Here is a 23,794-nt window from a genome sequence, read left to right on the forward strand (position 1 = left end):
AGTTGTACATGACTGGCTGGGAGGAGATAGGGAGGAAAGTGGAGGGGTCAAGGAGTGAAGAGACAAGAGAGACCTGAGGGTTTTCGCAAAGAAGGGCTTGGTATTTAAGGAGGCACTCGTTCGTGAGCCACAGGAAGCCTTTATGTTCTAGAAGAGAGGTCATACATTGCGGGACAAAGAGGTCAATATGCTGTCCGAAAGTGAGTTTGTTAGCGTGCTGTAAGAGATGACAGCGGTAATGGCCCGAAGGCAGGGAGGCCACTCGGCCACAACAGGATTCAATTGTCGAGAGAGATAGGCGATGGGCCTACGCCAGGAGCCAAGGAACTGGGTAAGGACCCTGGCTGCGATACCAGATTTTTCATGAACATAGAGCTGGAAAGGTTTGGAGGGGTCAGGTAGGCCAAGGGCAGGAGCCTGAGTCAGAAGTTTTGGAGGCAGCGGAAAGACTGCTCATGGAGTTGGGTCCAGATAAAAGAGGCTGAGTCAGCGCCTTTGGTGGAATCATACAGGGGGGCGGGCAATGGTAGAGAAATCAGGGATCCAGATACGACAGTATCCAACGATACCGAGGAAGGCGCGCAGGGCTTTGCGATTGTCGGGAACAGGGAGACTACAGACAGCCTGGTTACGGGTGTGGGGAAGGATCCTGATACCCTGGGAAATATGAAACCCAAGGTAGGTGACACGAGGAAGGTACAACTGAGCCTTTCGGAGAGATACACGGTAACTGCAATGGAAAAGAAACTGGAGGAGAGAGTGAATGTCCTCCTGACAGGCAGAGGTAGATAATAATAACTTTATTTTTGTATACTGCAGTACCATGGCAGTTCAAAGCGGTTAACAGAGGAAGAGACTACATTTACAGCGATGTTACATACATGACAGTGATGAAGCGTATAAGATAATGGCGTTACAAGATAAGGCATTCAGTTAAACTAAGCGAACAGTTTAGCTTGGACATTAAGTTAGCTTAACCAGAAGGGAGAAGTCGGTAGATCCGGAGGCATATCAAAGATCAGGCAGGGAGCAAGGAAGCAGGGGGGGATGGGTCAGAGGAATTTATCAAAGAGATAGGTTTTGATTGACTTCCTAAACGTTTGGTAGGATGGAGAGTTAGAGATGAGGGCGGTTAGGCATTTATTCCATTTGCCAGCTTGGAATGCTAGAGATCTATCAAGAAATCTCTTGTAGAGGCAGCCCTGTAGGGATGGGAAGGTAAACAGGTAGGCGTTTCGTGTGCGGGAGGGGCCTGCAAATTTAAAGTGTTCAGACAGATAAATTGGGGAAGAGCCTGTTAGGGTTTTGAAGCAGAGGCAAGCGAATTTGAAGATGATCCTTGCCTCCATTGGCAGCCAGTGAAATTTTTTGTAGTAAGTGCTTACATGGTCATATTTTTTGAGATTGTAGATGAGGCGAACGGCAGCATTTTGTACTATTCTCAAGTGTTTGATGGTACTCTTAAAGGATCCCAGGTATATAATGTTGCAATAATCTAGGATGCTTAAGATAAGTGATTGGAACAACAGTCCGAAGGAGAGGAGGTCAAAGTAGCGTTTGATGGTGCATAGTTTCCAGAGGGTGCAAAAGCATTTTTTGACCTGGGCACTAGTATGGTCTTCGAAGGTCAGGCACTGGTCCAGGATGACTCCAAGGATTTTGATGGTGGGGTTGATAGGGTAGTCTAGCCCATTTAATTTCAGGGAAGTGTTTGTTAGCTTATAGGTAGGACTTGCCAGGAAAATTTTGTTTTTTTTTCAGTGTTCAATTTTAAATTGTATTGTGTGGTCCATTGTTCTATCATGGTGAGGACGGAAGAGGTGAATTGTTCCGTCTCTTGTGTCAGTGAGGTTAAGGGAATGATAATGGTGATGTCATCTGCGTATATAAATGATTTTAGGTTTAAGTCAGATAACATCCGTCCCAGCGGAGCCATGTAGATGTTGAATAGAGAGGGGGATAGGGGGGAGCCCTGTGGAACACCACAGGGATTGCGCCAGGATTGGGAGAAGGTTCCATTACTGTGAACCTGGTAGGTACCTGGAAAACGACATATTCTTTCCTAAGGGACCTTCAGTCACAAGGGGGCACCCGCTCAAACTCAGAGGAGGGAAATTTAGTGGTGACACCAGGAAGTATTTCTTCACAGAAAGGGTGGTAGATCACTGGAACAAACTTCCGGTGCAGGTGATCAAGGCCACCAGCGTGCTCGACTTTAAGAATAAATGGGACATCCAGTGGGATCCCTACGTGGGTCGAGTAACACTCAGACTTAATGGGGTGGGTCAGTAGAGTGGGCAGGCTTGGTGGGCTGTAGCCCTTTTCTGCCGTCATCTTTCTATGTTTCTATGTTAGTTAAAAAACCTGTGAACCAGTTTAATACCTATCCGGTGACGCCAATGGAGTCAAGACAGTTGAGCAAAATGTCATGGTCAACCAGGTCAAAGGCATTGCTCAAGTCAAACTGAAGTACTAGGGCGCTTTTGCCCAGTGAGAACAAGTGGAAGAGGTAATTGGTCAATGCAGCTAAAACAGTTTCTTTGCTATGGTTTGTACGAAAGCCAGACTGGGAATCATGAAGAATGTTGAACTTTTCTAGGTATTTCATGAGATTGTGATTAACTAGACCTTCCATAAGTTTTTGGAAGAGTAGTATGTTGGCGATGGGTTTCTAGTTGGTAGTAGAAGAGATTGGTTCCTTGGTGTTTTTAATGATAGGAGATACAAGGATGTAGCCAAGTTCATTCGGAAAGTGGCCAGTGGTCAAGCATAGGGAGACCCAGTTGAAAAGTTCAGCTTTAAATGTGGGGGGAGCAGATTTCATGATAGAGGGTGGGCAGTTGTCTAATAGGCAATTGGATTTAGCATGTTTGGAGTACAGTTTGAGAAAAAGGTTCCAGTCTGGGCTTTCGAAGTGCAGGTCATGTCTGCTATTGAACCTTCTTTACCTACTGCAGATTGGTAGATTATTGGTTCAGAGCTGGGAACTACAAGAGAAGATTTCAGATTGTGAATTTTGTTGGCAAAATAGTCGGCTAAGATTGTAGCAAAGGGTGGGAGGTCTGTGATGGGGCGTTTATGTGAATCAATATCAAAGAGAGAATTGACTATTCTAAAAAGTTCTTTACTGTTCAGAGAAGGGGAATTAATTATTTGCGAATAGTGTTTACTGCATTTGTCCTTGATCATTCTTTTGTATTCTTTAACTTTTAGTCGCCAGTTGAGTCTATTGTTGTCCATCCCTGATTTACACGATGTTCTTTCTAATTTTCACACTTCTCGTTTTAAGGCTAAGAGATCAGCATAGAACCAGCTGTTTCAGGGACGAAGTGTTTTCTTGCGAAGTCTCAGTGGAGCGATGGTGTTTAGGACTTGGTCGCTGAAGTTTTTCCAGTCTAGGAGGAAGTTAGGGTCTGGGCCGGGATTGGAAGTGAGGCTGTAATGCGACCAGAATTCTGTTCTCTTGTCCAGATCTTCTTCTTTATATGGTTGGACCTAGGCTTCCTGATGGGTTGTTTTTTGAGCCAGGTTAATTTGAAATTACACAGAAGGTAGTCAGACCAGGGGGTGTTAGTCCAGGTTTGACCTGTGAGACTTATATTGGGGATAGTAGGGGTGTTGGAAAGGAAAGTAATCAGGTCAAGGTGGTGACCTTTCCTATGTGTTGTGGTCTGGGGAGGTTTGGAAAAGCCTAGCAAGTGAGGAAGGAAAGTAGGTCTGCTACGTTAGAGTTCTCTTCCTGCTCGAGGTGTAAGTTAATGTCTCCAGCTAGGAAGTTGTGGGTGCCGGCGGCCAAGTTAGTAAGGAAGAATTCGTAGAAGTCATCTTTTGCTAGATTCCGTTTATTAGGGGGTATGTAAAATATTGTAACAATTAGGTTATCTTTATAGTCCGTTTTGGATATTTTGCAAATGAGGATTTACAGGTCATTGGTTAGTTTAGAATCTAGAGCTTGAAACTCAAAGTGATCTCGGAGAATAATAGCTAGGCCACCTCCTCTTTTTGAGTTTCTTGTGTGTGGGATAATTTTGTAGTCAGGTGGAAGTATTTCCCCTATGATTGCATCCTGGTCGGATATAAGCCATGTTTCGGTTAGAAGTACGATATCTAAGTGGGTTTCTTCCAGCCAGTCTTTGATCAGTTGGGCCTTATTTCTAACCAAGCAAATGTTTAAGTAGGCTCCAGAAAAAATGGATTGTTCCAGGGGATGTGAGGGTTCGGTATGTTGTAAGATTTTTAGGGATCATTTATTTTGTGTATTGGGCTGGGGGGATGGCGAGTGGTGTTGACCACAGGAATTGGGAAAGGACCTGAATAGTATAATGGGTACACCTCATGTCAAAATGATTGACAGCTGTCAGAGATAAGGATCGATCAATCAGCGTTCACTTCCGGATTAAGCCCCACCTACACCACACCCATGCCCACCCATTGCCCCGCCCCACTCTCTGCCCATGCCCCACCCATCCCATAGGAATGAATTGTGGTAGCCCTGCCCATGCCCCGCCCCTCCCATGGGAATGAATGGTGATAGCCCCTCCCATGCCCTGCCCCCCCACCCCACCCCTCATGTCCCGCCCCGGAAATACGCTTTTTGATGACATCACCGGAAATGGGAGTGCCTGCCCCTACCGGAAGTGCACATTCTGATGACGTATGCCGAAATAGGGTAAATGAAGCGACGGAAATGCACTTTTCTGACCATGTAGGCGGAAATATTGGAAACAGACTTAGTCAAAACACTCTCGGAAAGGATGTGGCCAGAAAAATAAGTGTCTTTATTTTAACAGTTTTTAGTTAAAAGACAGGATTTAAGAGCTCATGGATAGAGCAGATTACAAAATAAAAGACAATCTCAAAATCTTTCCTGTTTTTAAAACAGACCAGAAACAATTGAGAAAAGGTTGCATTTAGCTATTTTTTCTTTTCTGGTTTTAACACACTTTCAGTAGGAATTCTGAGCTAATGGTTAATGGGCCAGCTCCCCTATTGTCATGGTAACAGCTGATAAGCCCCTTGCAGCCCCCCTCCCCTGATAAAGCCAAGGGGGAGAGGTGGAGGTGTGTTTAAACATATCTGAACTTATCCCGGCCCCCTACTGTTGTCTTAACAATCTGAAAAAAAACCCCAAAAACAGCTGTCACCTAACAGGGGGTCTGTTAAAAAGGCAGAGTTTTAAGACCTATTTTTTTTTTTTTTATTTAGAGCTATGAAAGAATCTTTATTGAAGCAAATTTATTATGATCCATACGCGGCAGGAAGCTATGGAGGCATTGACCCTCTACTTCAAGCGGTTAAAAAGAGCGATATCACAGTCCGGAGAAAAGATGTAGTGGATTGGGTCACAGGTCAAAACGCATACAATTTACACAGACCGGCTAGAATCCATTTTAAAAGAAATAAAACAATTGTGTCGGAAGTTGACAGACAGTGGCAAAGTGACTTAGTCGACATGTCAGCCTTTGCCCGTTATAACAACGGTTACAAATACATCTTAACGGTAATAGATATCCTGTCAAAATATGCATGGGTCGTGAGTTTAAAAACAAAAACCGGTCACGACGTTACCAAAGCCTTTGAAACAATATTTAATTTAGGGCGTACACCTGAAAAACTTCAAACAGACAAGGGTAAAGAATTTTTAAATAAGTCTCTGAAGAATTTATTAAAATAAAAAGGTGTTAGCCATTTTGTGAACCATAATGATGTTAAAAGCTGTAGTGGAAAGATTTAACAGGACTTAACAGCTCAATGGTTCATGCTTCTTACGGCCCCCCCCCCCTGATAAAGTCAAGGGGAGAGGGGGGAGGTGTGTTTAAACCTGTCCCGGCCCCACTGGTGTTGTCATAATGACGTATGTCTTAGATCTTTAACAGCTGTTAACATCAGAAATAAAAGTTCTCACAGCTGTTAGCAACAGAAATAAAGGTTCTCAAGCTGTCAAACAAAATGACTGTCACACAGGCTCGTAGATTGAGTTACTTTTTTAAAGATCGTGATGTAGAAAAAGAGGATTACCCGAAGACAGAAAAACTGTACGAATCAGACAAAGAAAACATGGACCCCTTTAACATGCAGATAACTGAAAAAAGGCCTACCAAGAGGTCTCGTAACTTTCTTAAAGACTGTAATGTGGAGAAAGAGGGTTACCCACTGGCTGAAAAACCAATTGACGTGACGGCAGATACCGGGGAGCATACGCACGAATTAACAGATTCTGAACTACAAGAGTTTCCAGATGCTCAAAAGCTATATGATTCGGACACAGAAAATGAAGATGTAGGCTATGAACTACCAGAGGATAATACTTCAGATATTGAATTTTATGAAGCCGCCGCTGACGCCGAAGCAACAGACATGTTGGAAAAGCCTGGATCTTCCACGGTAAGAGAGAGAGACACACACACACATACATACACACACACTTTTTATTACGAGGGGTCATTGAAGGGTTTATGAAGCTGAATGTGTTCGTGTGTTTTAAAAAGGAAAATTTATTTCTATATTTTTTTTTTTTTATAGGGAAGTGGCGGATCTTCATGATCACAGAAACCTGTGGACAAGGTGTACATACCGATGATAAATCTATCATGTTTGTGTTTTTTCTGCTCGTTTCAAAGAGAACCAGCGGTGAATGAGCGTAAACTAGAGAGCTGCACGGGAACGGGGACGACGGGAATCCCGCGGGACCCGCGGGCATCCCGCGGGTTCCCCCTTTGGGTCACGGGGATCCCGTGGGGACGCCCCTAGGGTCGCGGGGATCCCGTGGGGACGCCCCCTAGGGTCGCGGGGATCCCGTGGGGACGCCTCTGAGGGTCGCGGGGTTCCTGCGGGGCTGGATGTACTCAATCGCGCGGCTCTTCTCCCTACCTTCTCTGCTTGCAGCACAGAGCCGAACGGAAGTCTTCCCGACGTCAGCGCTGACGTCGGAGGGGAGGGAGGGCTTAAACAAAGCCCTCCCTCCCTCCGACGTCAGCGCTGACGTCGGGAAGACTTCCGTTTGGCTCTGTGCTGCAGGCAGTGCAGGTAAGGAGGAGAGTAGCCTCGCGGTTCGAGTGGCTACCAAGGGAGGGGGCGGTCCGCCCCGCCACACCCCGCCCCGGTTGCAGCACAGCCGGCCAGGTCCCCTTACTTTTGTGGCACTTCCCCGACCGACCGACAACAGCCCCGGTCCGACAATCCTCCCTGCCCTGTAGCCGCGAATCTAAATTATCTTCTTACAGCAGCTGTAATAAGGTAATTTAGATTCGCAGTTAAGGGCAGGGCGGTTTGTCGGACCGGGACTGTTGTCAGTCGGTCGGGGAAGTGCCACAAAAGTAAGGGGACCTGGCCGGCTGTGCTGCACCCGGGGCGGTAGAGAAGGAGTGGGGAGAAGGACGCTGAAAGGCCATGGGGAAGACGGGAGGAGGGGGGGAAGGACTCTGAAAGCACTTGAAGACAGAGGAGGGAGAAGGACGCTGAAAGCACATGGGGAATACAAAGGGGTGGAGAAGGACGCTGAAAGGCCATGGGAAGGGCGGGCGGGCGGGCGGGGGGGGGAAGGACTCTGAAAGCACTTGTGGAAGACAGAGGGGGGAGAAGGATGCTGAAAGCACATGGGGAAGACAAAGGGGTGGAGAAGGACGCTGAAAGGACATGGGGAAGACAAAGGGGTGGAGAAGGACGCTGAAAGGCCATGGGAAGGGCGGGGGGGGAAGGACTCTGAAAGCACTTGTGGAAGACAGAGGGGGGAGAAGGATGCTGAAAGCACATGGGGAAGACAAAGGGGTGGAGAAGGACGCTGAAAGGACATGGGGAAGACGGGGGGTGGGTGGAGAAGGACGCTGAAAGGCCATGGGGAAGACAGAGAGGGAGAAGGACGCTGAAAGGACATGGGGAAGCAGAGGGGGGAGAAGGACACTGAAAGCACATGTGGAAGACAGAGGGGGGAGAAGGACACTGACAGGACATGGGGGAAGATGGGGGTGGAGAAGGACGCTGAAAGGAAATGGGGAAGAGAGAGTAGGGAGAAGACACTGGCAGGGAAGAAGACAGATGCCAGACTATGGGGGAGCGGAGAGAAGAAGATGGGTGCCAGACCAATTTGGAAGGGGGAAGAAAGGGAGAGGCACAGTAACAGAGCAAATGGAAGATGCAGAAGGAAGAGAGACAGTGGATGGAAGGAATTGAATGAGAACATGAGGAAAGCAGAAACCAGGCAACAAAGGTAGGAAAATAATTATATTTCTTTTTTTTAATTTTGCTTCAGGATAAAGTAGTATATTAGTTGTGTTGATAAAAATTTATAAACATTAGAGGCTCTGGTAGAAACCCATTTGCAAAGTATGTATTCTTCCCAATTAATATTTTCAAATTAATAAAGTCTTTTTGCTTATTTGTAAATGGGTTTCTACCAGAGCCTTTAATTCAGTAGCATAATTAAATGAAATAACTATTTCTGAAGTTTATATGGACGGGCGGGGACGGAGGGGATTCCTCGCGGGGACGGGTGGGGACGGAGGGGATTCCTCGCGGGGACAGGTGGGGACGGAGGGATTCCTCACGGGGACGGGTGGGATTCCTCACGGGGACGGGTGGGGACGGGTGGGACTTTGGCGGGGACGGGTGGGGACGGGTGGGATTTCTGTCCCCGCGCAACTCTCTAGCGTAAACCTGAAGATTCTTGTGATTATGGTCTGTGGACCGGCATAGGCTTTTCCAAAACGCCAACAGAACTTAAATCAGTTATAAAGGTAGCTGTATACTGCATTCTAAATAAATGTCTGCAAGGCGTGAAGGATGAAGATTGTGGAGCCTGCTTAATACGTGCTGGGGGGCAAAAAACCACGATTGCTTGATATGGGACATAAGGAAATACGGGAGAAACTAAAAAAAAAACTTGTGACATGCTGTGCCTAGGATGTGTGGTAAATGTAGTCACTTTTGTAGGCTATAAAATGAAAATACTGATGCTTTGTAATGAAAGCATTAATATAATCATTGATTTAATCAGAGATATTAAGACCTCTATAAACGGGCCACGACTACTCAATAGATTAGTCAATTTCATGAGAGATGGTGAATATGTAGAGATTGTAAATGATTTAATCCGTGACACCGATTATAAATCATTCTTCAAAAGAAATGCTTTTTAAAACATGTTTTTTATTCTCGGGATTGTGGGAAATACAGTGTGTAACAGCATGTTTGTTTGTATAAAAGTTTAAACATTTTATTGTTGTAAAATAAAGATTTTTTAAAAATTACAAAATGTGTGGTGTGTTTTAAGAATGGCTAGCCACATGTATTATCAGCCCAAACTAAAACAATAGAAGGTGTGACAGATTATAAGGAACTAGGCTCTAGACACGTAGGGGATATCTAAAATGACTAACCAAGACAAACAAGCTCTAGCAGAGGCCTTAGACATACAATAAAGCCTTTGTGAATAGATAACCTCTATAAGCTGTGAGAAGACCAGCAAGCGTTCTGGTTTTTGTGGATGTTACACCGGACCCCGGATACATCAACCGCTAACATGGTGAGTAGAAAAGGGGCTTTTATTTTTGGTTTTAGGGATATCATTTATTCTTTCTCTGAATCTATCATTGCATTTAAAAACAGAAACGGGGATCTGATGGTAGAAATAAACTATCTCTTACCAGAAAAAGACAACAGATATTAAACAGTAAGTGACAAATGTATTATCTGGCACATATGTTGTTTTTTAAAAACAGCATCTTGTGACCAGTCAGACCCGGGGCCTGCCAAGGTCCCAGTTAAGCCAGGGAAAAATGTAAGAATTAAAACACGGAAGGGGAATTCCCAGATCTCCCAGGGTTATGTTTCGGGAGATAATGCCATTGACCACCAGAGGGAGCTGGATTCATCTGAGGAGGAAGTAGGTGAGCTTTCTTCGAGTCACCACCGGGGGAGCTCAAGAGGCCCCTGGACTTCTGCTGACTCACTCAGATCAGGCCACACCCCTAGGGTATGTAAGCCAGCAGTGGCATTCAAACCAGGAGGCCGGTTAGGGAGGAAGTTCAGGCCTTGCCTCCCTAAAGATCCACCTGGGCCAAACAGGAGCAACAACCCTATGCCTATGGAGCTGACAGAGGCTGGACAAGATGAAGACTTGCCACTCTTGAATGGAGAGCCTATGGAATGTCAAGAAGCTTGTGCAGGTTGTGAAGCTAATTATCCTGAGCCTATGCAGGTGGACTTGGCCTCAAGCTACAAACAGTGAGTTTGGATTTTTGGGAACTGTTTGTTTGCTGTGTGTTTTTTTTTTTATGTTGGTTTTAGGAAAGCTAGGAGTGTGTGGGGAGAGGTTTTGTTTTCACTCTGGGTGGGATTTTGAAAGCCATTTCTGTGGCTGTATTTTGACAAAACCTGTACACTCTCCTTTCCTGGCAGTCATAAATGTTGCCAGAGGCTTTCCTCATTTTTTCTTAAGGACTGAGAATTGGGGAAACTATTATCCTGAACTGCATTTTTGATTTACTGAATTTCCTGCTTTGGAGCAGGCAGTGTTAGCTCTGTGGAGAGCTGTGGTCTCAAGAGCAATTGGGACTTTATTAGGAGTGAAAGAAAGTTTTGGACTTTATTTTGGACTGTTTTATTTTCTTGCCATTTTTTATAGTATTTCTTTAATGCTGTGTGAAATCCTGACCAATGTTGTGAAAGTTTAATGAATTACTTACCTGCATGAAGGATTGAGTAAAAAGAACTATTTCTATAATCCACTACCATTGTTGGAACTTTATTTTACTTGGCTTTAATTTTGATTACTGCTGAGAATCCAGTCCTGCAGGGTGACTCCATGCCGGGTCACACGCTGGTGCACTGTTTATGTTAACCACTGGGATTGCTATAGAGCCCAGCCCTGGGCTATAGTGGTGGTGACAATCTACAAAACATTCTTTTTTTACGTTATGATTAGACCAAGAAATGGCTGGAGAGCCGACACCTTCTACATCGACAAGTTCTAACCAACAACAGGCTCCTTACCGGAAGCCAAAAGATAAACGAAATAGTAGATATCCTGGTTTTGTAAGGAGACTAGGGTTAAAAGAAAATGTCATTACTTTTATAATGGTTGATCAAGAAAATATTAGGCAGTCAGATCCTCAAGGGTGGGGAAAAAGTATTAACGGTTATGCTATGTTATAAATTGTAGATCGGGAAAATGTTAGAAAGTCGCAAGCAGATACCATGAACCTGATGGAAAAGTATAACAGGAAAATATTGCATAGTAAAAGCTTCTTAGACGGGGAACCAGAGCCTAAAGGTGCTTACAGGAAACCAAAAGATAAACGAAATAGTAAGTATTCTGATTTTGTAAGGAGATTAGTGTAAAAGAAAATGTCATTACTTTTATAATGGTTGAAGAAAATGTTAAGCACAGACAGATCCTCAAAGGGAAAAAAGTATTAACGGTCATGCTATGTTATAAATTGTAGATCAAGAAAATGTTAGAAAGTCACAAGCAGATACCGTGAAGCCGATAGAAAAGTTTAACAGCACAGAAACACAGCCGGACAGCACAGAAGAAGGAGAATGTTATGAAGTTAATAATTATTCTGATAGCAGCAAAGTGTCAGAGGATGGTTCAAATAAGGGTGCATTAGGTCCTTCTGAAGATTCAGAACCGATCAGCTATGTCCAGTTTGTGAAAAGATGGGATCGTAAACTGGACAAGTTTCATGGTGTACTTTATTCAGAAGAATTTCGTTTCATTAATTTAGACAGGATAACATCATTACATGAGGCTCGAAATGCTATACGCCAAGGCATTCAACATATTCTGGACGATGTTAGCAACAGAGTATCGCCCGGTGACTACGTACAAGTGCATCTACATTCATCACTTTTTCACAATTCCTTGTTTTCTGGTAAATTAAATCCCGAATCGCTAGATGCTGATGATTTCTTAGACCAGGTTGCTAAACTCCTTCAAAGTCACAGAGAAATACAGGTCTGTGATTTATTTCATGTTGTTGTACTTGTAATAAGAAACAAGGGTGGTGGGGGTTGTAGGGTGTTAAAATCTATACTGTTTAGCCAGATTTTGCAGAAAAAAGGATGCATTTAATAGATTTGAATAACACAGGCAATAACCTGTGTTTTGCCGGTAGCCTTACAGCACTTATGTCCCCCGTAAAACTCACAGATGCTGAACTATTAATAGGTTCTGAAAAGCTACATAATGATTTGGGGTGGTCGGTACATAAAAAAGTAATGCTCGATGATGTAGCAACCATAGAACAACATTTAAAGATAAATATAAGAGTTGTGTTTTATACAAACTCGTGGAGTTGCTTTAAAACATCAGATCAACCCGTTTATCCAAAAACGGTTTTCTTATTGCTACATGACGATCATTTCTACGGCATAACCGATGTCAAAAAATTCTACGGGGAGCGTAATTTCTGTACTTTTTGCCAGAAGCCCTATAGTCATGACCACTCCTGTACGTTATGGTGTCGTCTTTGTTCGACACAGACGTGTTTGAACAATGACGGTATACAGCAAAGGTGTCCTAATTGCAAGATGTGTTGTCGCTCTAAAGGCTGTTTAGATAGACATATGCAGCTGGCGCAGAAAAAAGAAGTGGAGTGTTTATCTAAAACACTGTGTCTGAAATGTGAGTCCTATGTGAATGAAAAACATAAACGTAAGGGTAGGATGTGTAAGCTATGCCGTTAACCGTTAAGCGGTGATAACATACACTTATGTTTTATGACACCCATCGATAAACTCAAAACATCTGAAAAGTATATTATTTACGATTGCGAATGCATGCAGGAAACGGGCTGGTACATTCCTAATTACATATATGCCGAGGACTTGTACGAAACAAGAAAATGGGAATTCAAGGATCTTGAGTGTATTTTTGTCTTTATACAGATTTTTTTGTGACAAAAAAATTTAAAGACTATACCGTCATAGCCCATAATGCCAAAGGCTATGACGGGTATTTTGTTCTTAGCCAACTGTTAAAGGAAAAGATGGACACAGATCTGTTGGTTCAAGGTGGTAAGCTTTTACAAATCACAGTAGAACCTTTAGCTATTCGTTTCATAGACTCTCTAAATTTCATACCTATGAAACTTAGCAAACTTCCAAAGGCCTTAGGTTTTCCAGGCTGTAAGGGTTATTTCCCGCATTTTTTTTTAATACTCAGGAAAGTCAAAACTATGTGGGGCGTATGCAGGATATGGAGCATTATGGTGTGGGAAACATGATGCCTGAAGAAAAAGAGGAATTTTTAAAATGGTACAAGGACAACCAGCACAAGACGTTTGATTTGCAAAAAGAGCTGGCTTATTACTGTCAACAGGATGTGGCTATTTTGCGACAGGCATGTGTTCTCTACAGAACAGAAATCATGAAAATGACACAGAAAGATGTGGTTGTACTTCCGAAATTCTAATGAATTGTTTAGACCCTTTCCAATATATAACCATAGCCTCTGTAAGTATGGCCATGTTCAGATTTATGTTTTTAGAACACAAGACCGTGGCGCTCATCCCCCCGGATAACTATCACAGACACAAAAAGAGATATTCATCCCCCTCTATTCAATGGTTGCTGTATCAAGAGGCTGCACAAAATATTCATGCTTGCTCTGAACGGGGGTGAAAGAAAGGTGGGGTCTTATTTTCTTGAAGGTTACGCTGTCATTGATGGGGTAGAAACAGCTTTTGAATTTAATAGTTGCTTTTATCACGGCTGTCCGGTATGTTATAATGATAAAGACCAGAATCCTGTAGCAGCCACGACCTATGGCTTTCTTTATTACAAAAAGCAGCTAAAGACAGCCTACCTGGAAAACCTGGGCTTCAAGGTTGTAAGTCTGTGGGAGCATGAGTGGAAGCGGATGGTCAAAGAAAATGATAGGGGCTGTGCAGACTTCCTGGCTAGCGCTGCATTACCGCAACCCTTGGTCCCACGAGATGCCCTTTTTGGGGGTAGAACAAATGCTGTTTCTCTATACTACAAAACAAAACCTGGGGAAAAAATACACTACTACAATTTTACCAGCCTATACCCTTTTGTCAATAAAACAAAGGAATATCCAACAGGCCATCCGCAAATCATTTATGACAACTTTGGTCCACCCACAAATTACTTTGGTTTTATAAAAGCAAAAGTATATCCTCCAAGAAAGCTCTTTTTCCCGGTGTTACCCGTCAGGGTGGGTGGTAAGCTTATGTTTCCTTTGTGCCGTACGTGCGCCGATACACGGCAACAGGAAACATGTGCCCATATGGATGAGGAGAGAGCTTTCGTTGGGACTTGGTGCACGGTGGAGATGGCTGTTGCCATTGCAAAACATTGTGTGGTTGTTGAAATCTATGAAATCTGGCATTTCGAGCAAAAATCTGATAGTCTCTTTTCTGAATAGGTCAAAATACACCTCCGTCAAAAACAAGAGGCTTCTGACTACCCTATCTAATGGATTCTGCCTGTAAAAGCGGTGAAATAGAGAATGCCTTTACTAAGTATGTACATCACAGAAACCTGAACATCATATATATAGTTCAGAATGTTTTCTGCCAGGGTAAAACAAGCCGGACTATAACTTTAAACACCAAATACATGGTTCTCTTTAAGAATCCTAGAGATAAGTTACAGATAGCCATTCTGGCTAGGCAGATGTACCCTGGAAAATCACAATTCTTTTTAGAGGCCTTCGAGGATGCCACCAGAAAGCCGTATGGCTATCTCTGTGTGGACTTAAATACCACAACACCTGAGGCTTACAGATTGAGAATGGATATTTTCCAGCCAGACTGGACAATGGTATATTGTGTAAAACCACAATCAGCCCGTAAAAGGCTGTGAATACATAACCAGATCCCTTCATATACGCTGGGGCGTGTCTCAGGTAACATGTCTAGCCGTGTAAAGAGAAACCTGCCCCTTTTAAAACTTTTAGTCCAAGCCTCATCGCAACACAGAAAAGCCATCCTGAATACAGCTTCTGATGATTTGGTGGCTGCTATAGCTGAAATCGCTCTCAACACCCTAAAAGGTAACATCCCACTTTCACAAAACCAGATAAAGGTTTTAAAAGGGAAGCATCACGCTCTAAAAAGACTGTGTGATAAAAGATTAACCCTTAAGAAAAAAAGAAGCAGTTGGTGAAACAATCGGGCGGATTTATAGGGCCCTTGTTAAGTTTTGCTATACCGTTGATAACGGGTCTTCTGACAAACCGCTGATGCATCACGCTGAAAAAATGTACCTGGTCCCTAGTCAACAACTCAAGCGCTTGAGAAACCCCATAGATCGGGAAGAAAATATTAGAAACTCAACCATACTTAGGTTAGACAAGGAAATGAAAAACATACTGCAGAGCCCTGGTATGTCTGACCATGAAAAAGTTAAACGTTACTTAGAAGTGTTACAACGTTATCTCGTGTTGAACAGACAAAGGGATATAGAAAAAGAAAAGCTAAATGTTGATGCTTCAACCCCACTCCAGAAAATAGTATACCTCCTGACTCTGTGGTTCAAGAAGTGTTAAACAGCATCAATACGCGCTTTAGGAAAAATGCCGAAGTCCTGCTTAACAAACTGTCAAAAAACAAGTGTTGCATCTTGGGAGGGAAATGGTACATTTGTATACCAAGGAAAACCTATCAGTGATTCTAACCTGCTCGACCTCGTTCGCAGTGTTACGCAGACCCATGCTCTTTCAGAGCAAAGAAGGCCCCTAGGCTGGGGGAGTTCATGCAAACCTTAGCTGAATTAAATATGCCTTCCTCGGTTGTGGGTAACGCAACCAACAGAGATGTACTGTTACGCCTCAAGGAGAACCCAGCTATGAAGGTTCGTGAATTATATACAAAACCTGCCAAGACCAAAGAACTCCTTCCTCATAAGAGACATAAATTATTACCCAGTCACCGGTTGCTGAGTGTATAAAAACTTATCTTCAATAAGAGAGACTTGGGTGTGCTGGTGGATGCATCACTGAAGCCATCTGCACAGTGCGCAGCAGCCTCGAAAAAAGCCAACAGGATGCTGGGCATCATAAAGAGGGGCATAACAACCAGGACGCAGGAAGTCATCATGCCATTGTATCGAGCTATGGTGCGTCCACATCTGGAATACTGCGTTCAATATTGGTCGCCGTACCTCAAGAAGGACATGGCAGTGCTTGAGAGAGTCCAAAGGAGAGCAACGAAACTGGTAAGAGGGCTGGAACACTGCCCATACGCCGAGAGGTTGGATAGGCTGGGGCTCTTCTCTCTGGAAAAAAGGAGGCTCAGGGGAGATATGATAGAGACCTTCAAGATCATGAGGGGCATAGAGAGGGTGGATAGGGACAGATTCTTCAGGCTGAAGGGGTCAACAGGCACGAGGGGGCATTCGGAGAAACTGAAGGGAGATAGGTTCAGAAAAAATGCAAGGAAGTTTTTCTTCACCCAAAGGGTCGTGGACACTTGGAATGTGCTACCGGAGGAAGTGATCAGGCAGAGTACGGTACAGGGATTCAAACAGGGATTGGACGGATTCCTGAGGGATAGGGGGATCGTGGGATACTGAGAGAGGTGCTGGGATGTAACACAGGTATAGAAAGCAAACCAAGTAATAAGTATAGAAATCCAACCAGGTCGTGCATGTGCAAGACCGGAGGGTTAGGACTTCGATGGGAAGATAAGACTCAATGGGAAACCAAGGTGGCAAGGGGGCCCCTTCTGGTGACTCAGACAGGCCGTGACCTGTTCGGGCCGCCGCGGGAGCGGACTGCTGGGCAAGATGGACCTGTGGTCTGACCCAGCGGAGGCACTGCTTATGTTCTTATAATAGTGCTTTTTAAAAATGAAAATAAGACTGCAGACATTTTGATTTTAAGGTTTACTTTTTTTTTTTTTATTTAGAAATAGCATGACATTCATGGTAGGAAACACAGCCCTGGGGTGTATGAAACAGGTTTTGAAAAGGTCTACACAAGACTTGTTTTTTATTTTTTACAAATTTCAGTACCATTTCATCATTTTGCATTAAATCTTCAGAATACATTTCTAAAATATTTTCAAAAGGTTGCCCTTTACAGCGATGATGTAAAAAAAAAAACCACACAGTGATAGCCACAGGCCTCAGACAGCGGATGCTGTAACAGTCTGTTATGATATAATACGGCCTTACAGTGTTTATTGAAAAAGTTCATAATGCTGTTAGGAAAGAATAAACTATCCGGTGGTTGTCTGTAGGAATCAAAAAATTCTCCTGTCCCGTCCCTTGTCACATAGAGGGCCAACCAGTGTTCACCTGGTAGGTTGTGTGGGTGTGTGTTCACGACAATTCCCACGGGTTTCCTTGGTATTTCTAATCCTGTTAACCAGTCACTGGGTAGTACATCTAAAAAAGATTCTGCAACACAGGAGTCCTTCTTTAAAACACGGAAGATCTGTATGGTGTTCATGTTCAAGAATGGTCAAAAAGAACATTCCTTCTATGATTAACTTCTATCACGTTGTCGAAAACCCCATACACAATCATGTTCATAGTGTGAGGTAAAGCTCTGGCAAAACATATTTCAGCCCGCAGGTTACCGGTTTTGATCAGCGAGTAGTGGTCAGCGATAGGTCCGGCGATAGGCCAAAGGCTAGCAGCATATAACCTTTGTAAAACTCCTGACGATCAACCAGGAGGGCGTTGTCTTTCAGGTGTTTACCGGTTGCTTGAATAGGCTGCATATATTCTCTCACACAATTTCCATTTTAAAGTCGGGTTGTAGAGGTTTTCTGGGTACTTGTTCACCATCTACATACAGAGCTGCAAAATTAATATTGTAATGTTTAAAATTGAAAGGGTTTTTAGCATAATTACCACTGAAAGCATCGTTATCCACAAAGCCCAACACGATGAGCTTTGGTAACTGCCCCAAAAAGAGATTTTCCTGATTTAGTCACACGGGCGCCGGCCGGTATGCTAAACACCTTCAACCCCACACGGGCTTTCGCATACTTGGCGTTAACTTTCAGTAGAGCTTCAGCATGTCCCAAGCACACTCCAGGGGCCACTTTAACTCTCTTTACAAAGAGGGCAGCATTTAGGATAAGGAGTTTATAATTTTGGTGAGCATTACCGCTCATTAAACAGAAAGAGTTTTTGTTACGAGACAAGTTTTATTTTAAGATCTACGTCGTTGATCAGTAGTTTTTCTTGAAAAAATAGATCGCTGTGTAAATGTCCCAACAGTTCCACCTTGTGGCTAGATGCTGTAAAGTGAGCCTTTTCGGTAAAACCCACATTACGTGCACCTATATCTCTAACGTCGTGATGTTCGGCTGTATCCTTATAAAACAGGCCGCTTGTGAACTGTGATTTGAGGGCTCCTTCACCGTAATTGAGGATCAGCTCTATGAGGGCTCTGTAGGGGTTACAGTTATTACTCTGACTAATCAGCTGGTCTCCCAGGGTAACATCCAATTGGCTAAAAATAGATGCAATTGGGTAGTTTACCAGGGCTACTTTGGCAGCTGCTTCAATGTCTGAACCGTCTTCTTTCACAATTTTACAGGTCAGATGCAGGAGAGTGTTGTTTAAATCAATGTAGTCTTCACCGTGCCCCGCTATGTAGAAGTCCAAAGGTGCTGTTTCCGATAAAGCTGATAATGGTGGTATTTCCACATAGATGCTTTTTTCGATACTGGTTTGGGTTGGGGATAGCTCAAACAGATCTAGTTCTGATTTAACGCATTCTTCAGAGCCGTTGTGTACAAAAGCCATGGTTTTTTAGAATATATCACGTTTCGTAGAACGGGTCCTTCTCTTCTTGGATCCGCTGGATAGCTTCTGTGATTTGTTACCTTGGGGTTTCTTTTTTTTAAAAGGTTTTGTAGGTCCATGCAGAATCTCTTGAGGATGGGTCCTCTTTCTTTTAACAGCCCGTCTAACCACAGCCAGTCCCGACCCCGCCTGCTCTGCGGAATGGTTTATTTTATTTAGAACGGTTGTTGCGACATGGCCCATGACATCTTTAGCTATGTTTTTTGCGGCTCCTTTTACATGTGGTTTAATAATTTCAAAACCCCTTCTCAAAAGCGATATTGCTTTTCTAAAGAGACTACGAAATACGCCACCTACACCGGCACCGTACATGACAGGGGCCCCGTGATATCCTGAAAGTCCATAACTGGCTTGTGCTGTGTAATAATTTTTGTATGCTTTGGGGTCTCCATAATCTTTACACACCAACATTTTAAAATACAGCAGTCTTCCTGGGTCGCAGTTGAAGCTTAAGGATCACCTTCCCGTAATGAAATGAGACGTTCCTGTTCTGATCCGTCTTTATTTCATGGTGTCGATGTGCTGCTTGTTCACAGGTACATAGTGCGATTTATCGTACGTGAGGGTGATAAACTTATCCGCTGACCCTAGAGCTGGAACACAGCGCAACAGTTGTACAAACTGGTCACCCACTAACTGGTTCTCTACAATATCAGTGTACATGTAGAGGATATTAAAGCTGGCCTCGATATTTGCTGGGAAATGAGAATGCCTTGAATTAACGTTAGCCTTTACCCCCAAAATGGTTGCCAAATCACCTTCTGCAGAAATAACAGACTTATCCTCTGATTTTACATGAATTCTTCACGTATTGGGGTCATATATGATTCTCGGTGGTCTCTCAGACTCATAGACGCTTCTAATGTCGTGATTCATGGTTTCCAATAACCTCCCCATGGTTGCATAATATCCTCTCTGGACTGTAAATTGGTGTACATTTCCTTCTCCAGAGGTGACAACGTACTTTATGTCTTCCTTAATATTTTCCCAAGTATGTGGGTATTGTATTTCCACCAGCCCCGCTTCCCACGGACCCTGTAAGTCCAAAGGCCTAGCTATTTGTATGGTGAAATTAGAGCTGGTATTATGGGGAAACATAGCTGCCGAAGCATTGCTAGGCAATGTGATATAAAAGCCACTGTCATTCATTTGTTTTTTTTCTCTCTCTGTGCTGTTTCAAAAGACAAAATCAGATGTCTTGAATCTCTGAGGCCTTCACCCAACTGTTAAATTTATCAGGCCACCCCTTCCATTTCATGAGACAAATTTTGTTCTTATCCCCTCCTTTTACCTTTAGAACCTTTTCGATACGGTATATTCTGTCCTCTAGAGGCTTGACTTTTAGTAATTCTTCAGGATAAAAAGAACCTTGTATAGCTTCGCTATCGTAATCCTGTATCTTGTATATTGTTCTCTGACCCCTGTTTAAAACATCTTTTATTATAAATATCTCATCCGTCCATGTCTGCTCGTAACCTTTCTGAAATTTTCCTTTAACTTTTGATAGCCTCACATGGTCTCCTTTCATTAAGAGATCCTTGGTGGGATCGCGTTTGACGTTACTGCCGTAGACTGTTTTCCAAATCTGCAAAGAGTTTGAAGGTGTCACATCTACAGGCCTCGCCTGTATCGTTCTGTGAAAACTATAATTATAGCTGTGCACTATAGCCTGTAGGACATCTTGATAAGTAAAGGTATTATGGGAGTGGCAACTCTGAGATCTTTTCCTTCATTTATAAATATTTCCGTTGGAATCAATGGTTTATTGTTTTCAGTTGATTAACCTTGTTTGTGGATCTTTTTGATTGTGGTTAATCTGTTCCCTTGTTCTGTACTACTGTAAAATACCGCCACATTTTGAAATTTAAAATTCTTTTAAATCTTTCTACTACAGCTGCTTTAACATCATTATGGGTCCCAAAATGGCTAACACCTTTTTGTTTTAATAAATTCTTCAGAGACTTATTTAAAAATTCTTTACCCTTGTCTGTTTGAAGTTTTTCAGGTGTACGCCCTAAATTATATATTGTTTCAAAGGCTTTGGTAACTTCGTGACCGGTTTTTGTTTTTAAACTCACGACCCATGCATATTTTGACAGGATATCTATTACCGTTAAGATGTATTTAACCGTTGTTATAACGACTAAGTCACTTTGCCACTGTCAACTTCCGACACAATTGTTTTATTTCTTTTAAAATGGATTCTAGTCGGTCTGTGTAAATTGTATGAATTTTGACCAGTGACCCAATCCACTACATCTTTTCTCCGGACTGTGATATCGCTCTTTTTAGCCGCTTGAAGAAGAGGGTTAATGCCTCCATAGCTTCCTGCCGCGTATGGATCATAATAAATTTGCTTCAATAAAGATTCTTTCATAGCTCTAAATAAAAAAAAAAAAAAAATAGGTCTTAAAACTCTGCCTTTTTAACAGACCCCCTGTTAGGTGACAGCTGTTTTTGGGTTTTTTTTCAGATTGTTAAGACAACAGTAGGGGGCCGGGATAAGTTCAGATATGTTTAAACACACCTCCACCTCTCCCCCTTGGCTTTATTAGGGGAGGAGGGGCTGCAAGGGGCTTATCAGCTGTTACCATGATAATAGGGGAGCTGGCCCATTAACCATTAGCTCAGAATTCCTACTGAAAGTGTGTTAAAACCAGAAAAGAAAAAAAATAACTAAATGCAACCTTTTCTCAATTGTTTCTGGTCTGTTTTAAAAACAGGAAAGATTTTGTGAATGTCTTTTGTTTTGTGATCTGCTCTATCCATGAGCTCTTAAACCCTGTCTTTTAACTAAAAACTGTTAAAATAAAGATACTTCTTTTTCTGGCCACATCATTTCCAGGAGGGTTTTGACTAAGTCTGTTTCCCCTATTTCCGCCTACGTGGTCAGAAAAGCACATTTCCGTCATTTCATTTACCCTATTTCGGCCTACGTCATCAGAATGTGCACTTCCGGTAGGGGCAGGCACTCCCATTTCCGGTGATGTCATCAGAAAGGGTATTTCTGGGGTCAAACACGCCCCCATTTTTGGTGATGTCATCAAAAAGTGCATTTCCGGAGCGGGGCCATGGGCAGGGGGGCATTGGCGTGGCTACCACTATTCATTCCTATGGGAGGGGCGGGGCATGAGGGGCAGGGCCGTGGGCATGGGTGGGGCATAGGCGGGGCTACCTTCATTCATTCCTATTGGAGGGGCGGGGCATGGGCAGGCATGGGCATGGTGTGGGCGGGGCTTAACCCAGAAGTGAATGCTGATTAGATGATCCTTATCTCTGACAGCTGTCAATCATTTTGACATGAGGTGTACCCATTATACTACTGACATGTTTCTGTGCAATCATGAAGGAGTCTGTGGGGGCGGAGAAATTTTTCAGGCCCTAGGATTCTATTTCATGTAGTGTAGGTTATGATAGGTTCAAAAGCTAGGGCTTTTGAAATCCAACCTCTTGTGACAAGTAAATAGAGGAGAAGAAGGGCTATGAACTTACTTGTAGGGTTTGTCATGTTGGAGCTGAGAGTAGGTGACTGAATAAGGGAGAAGAATCTGAACTTGGTGAGGAAAGGGGGTGGTTAGGCAGGTAGAGAGGGGAAAGAAAAGCAAGAGATTATGAGGAGAGGCAGGCTATGGTTATCTATGTGAATGCTTATATTAAGATAAAGACTAGAGAATAGACTTAGGTTGAATGCTTAGAGAGTAATACAGGCTTAGATACCGGCTGATAGGCCTAAATGCTTGAATACAAACCTATGAGCTTATAAGGTGATACCGATTTAGGTAATCTAGGCGTGCCAATAGTTAGGATGAGCGATACTGGACTTGATGGAGCCTTGGTCTGACCCAGTAGGGCAGCTCTTATTTGGGGTTACCAGACCCCTTTACCAGTACTCCCTCAAAGCTGCAGGACTAACTAAAATTCTATACTCTGCATCAGGGGTGGGGAGGATCATCGGGGTAGTACTGAAAAGAAGTTGCTCGAGAAGGATTGGTGCACAGGGCACAGTCAAGACTGGGAGGCCACGAGTAAGAGTCCACTGAATCTGCAAAGAGGCCCTATCGATTCTGAGTCGTTGGACTAGGTGCGGGTCATTGGCGGCCTCGAGGAGAGTGAGACTACTCACAATCTGTGACTGAGTGGATAGAAGCAGATCAGTTGGCATCACTGCAGTCACATCACAATGGTGCGCACTAAGGCGTACGTGCCTTTGTCATGCGCCTTCATTGGCGCTGTGGCTTTTAAGTAGAGTACCCTGCTGGATTGGGGGAAGAGCGGAGCTGGGCTCCCACGCTGAAGAGGCCCTGATGTCTCCTGCTGCCTGCAGGTAACAGTGCCGGGGAAAAAAGATAGAGAGCAGAGGAGAAGATCATCAACATATTGCAAGACTTGGGAATCAGATGAATGGGAGAAATTGGCAAGGTCTGAAACAAGGGTGATGCTGAATAGAGTGAGGCTATTTTTAATGCCCTGGGGTAGACAGGTCCAGGTTACTTGGGAATTATGTCCAGTGGAAGGGTTTTCCCATTGGAATGCAAAAATTGGCTGACTGGAAGGGGCTAACCGACAGAAAAAGAATGCATCCTTGAGATCCAAGACAGTGAAGTGGGTAGCTCCAGGGGGAACCAATCCCAACAGGGTGTAAGGATTAGGGACAGTAGGATGAATGTCCTCTACAAGACAGTTGACAGCATGGAGGTCCTGGACGGGGCGGTAATTGGAGGGGGGGTCACCGGGTTTTAAAACTGGAAGGAGAGGGTATTCCAGGGTGATTTTCAAAGGAACCAAAAACACACAATCTAGCAAACGAGGCAAGTGGACGTGTATTCCATGGAGAGCGGACTGGGGTATGCGATACTGCTTGATAGAGACCGGATTGGCAGAAGCCTTGAAGGTAAGAAAAGGTGGGATGTTACGTGCTAGTCCGGAGGACCCAGACTCAGCCCAACTGTCTACTAACCTAAAGGCCTGGAACGGTTCATTTTCAGCAGAGGCCGTTCCTACATGC

The sequence above is a fragment of the Geotrypetes seraphini genome, chromosome 11 (assembly GCF_902459505.1).
Source record: "Geotrypetes seraphini chromosome 11, aGeoSer1.1, whole genome shotgun sequence".
In the NCBI taxonomy this organism is placed as follows: domain Eukaryota; kingdom Metazoa; phylum Chordata; class Amphibia; order Gymnophiona; family Dermophiidae; genus Geotrypetes; species Geotrypetes seraphini.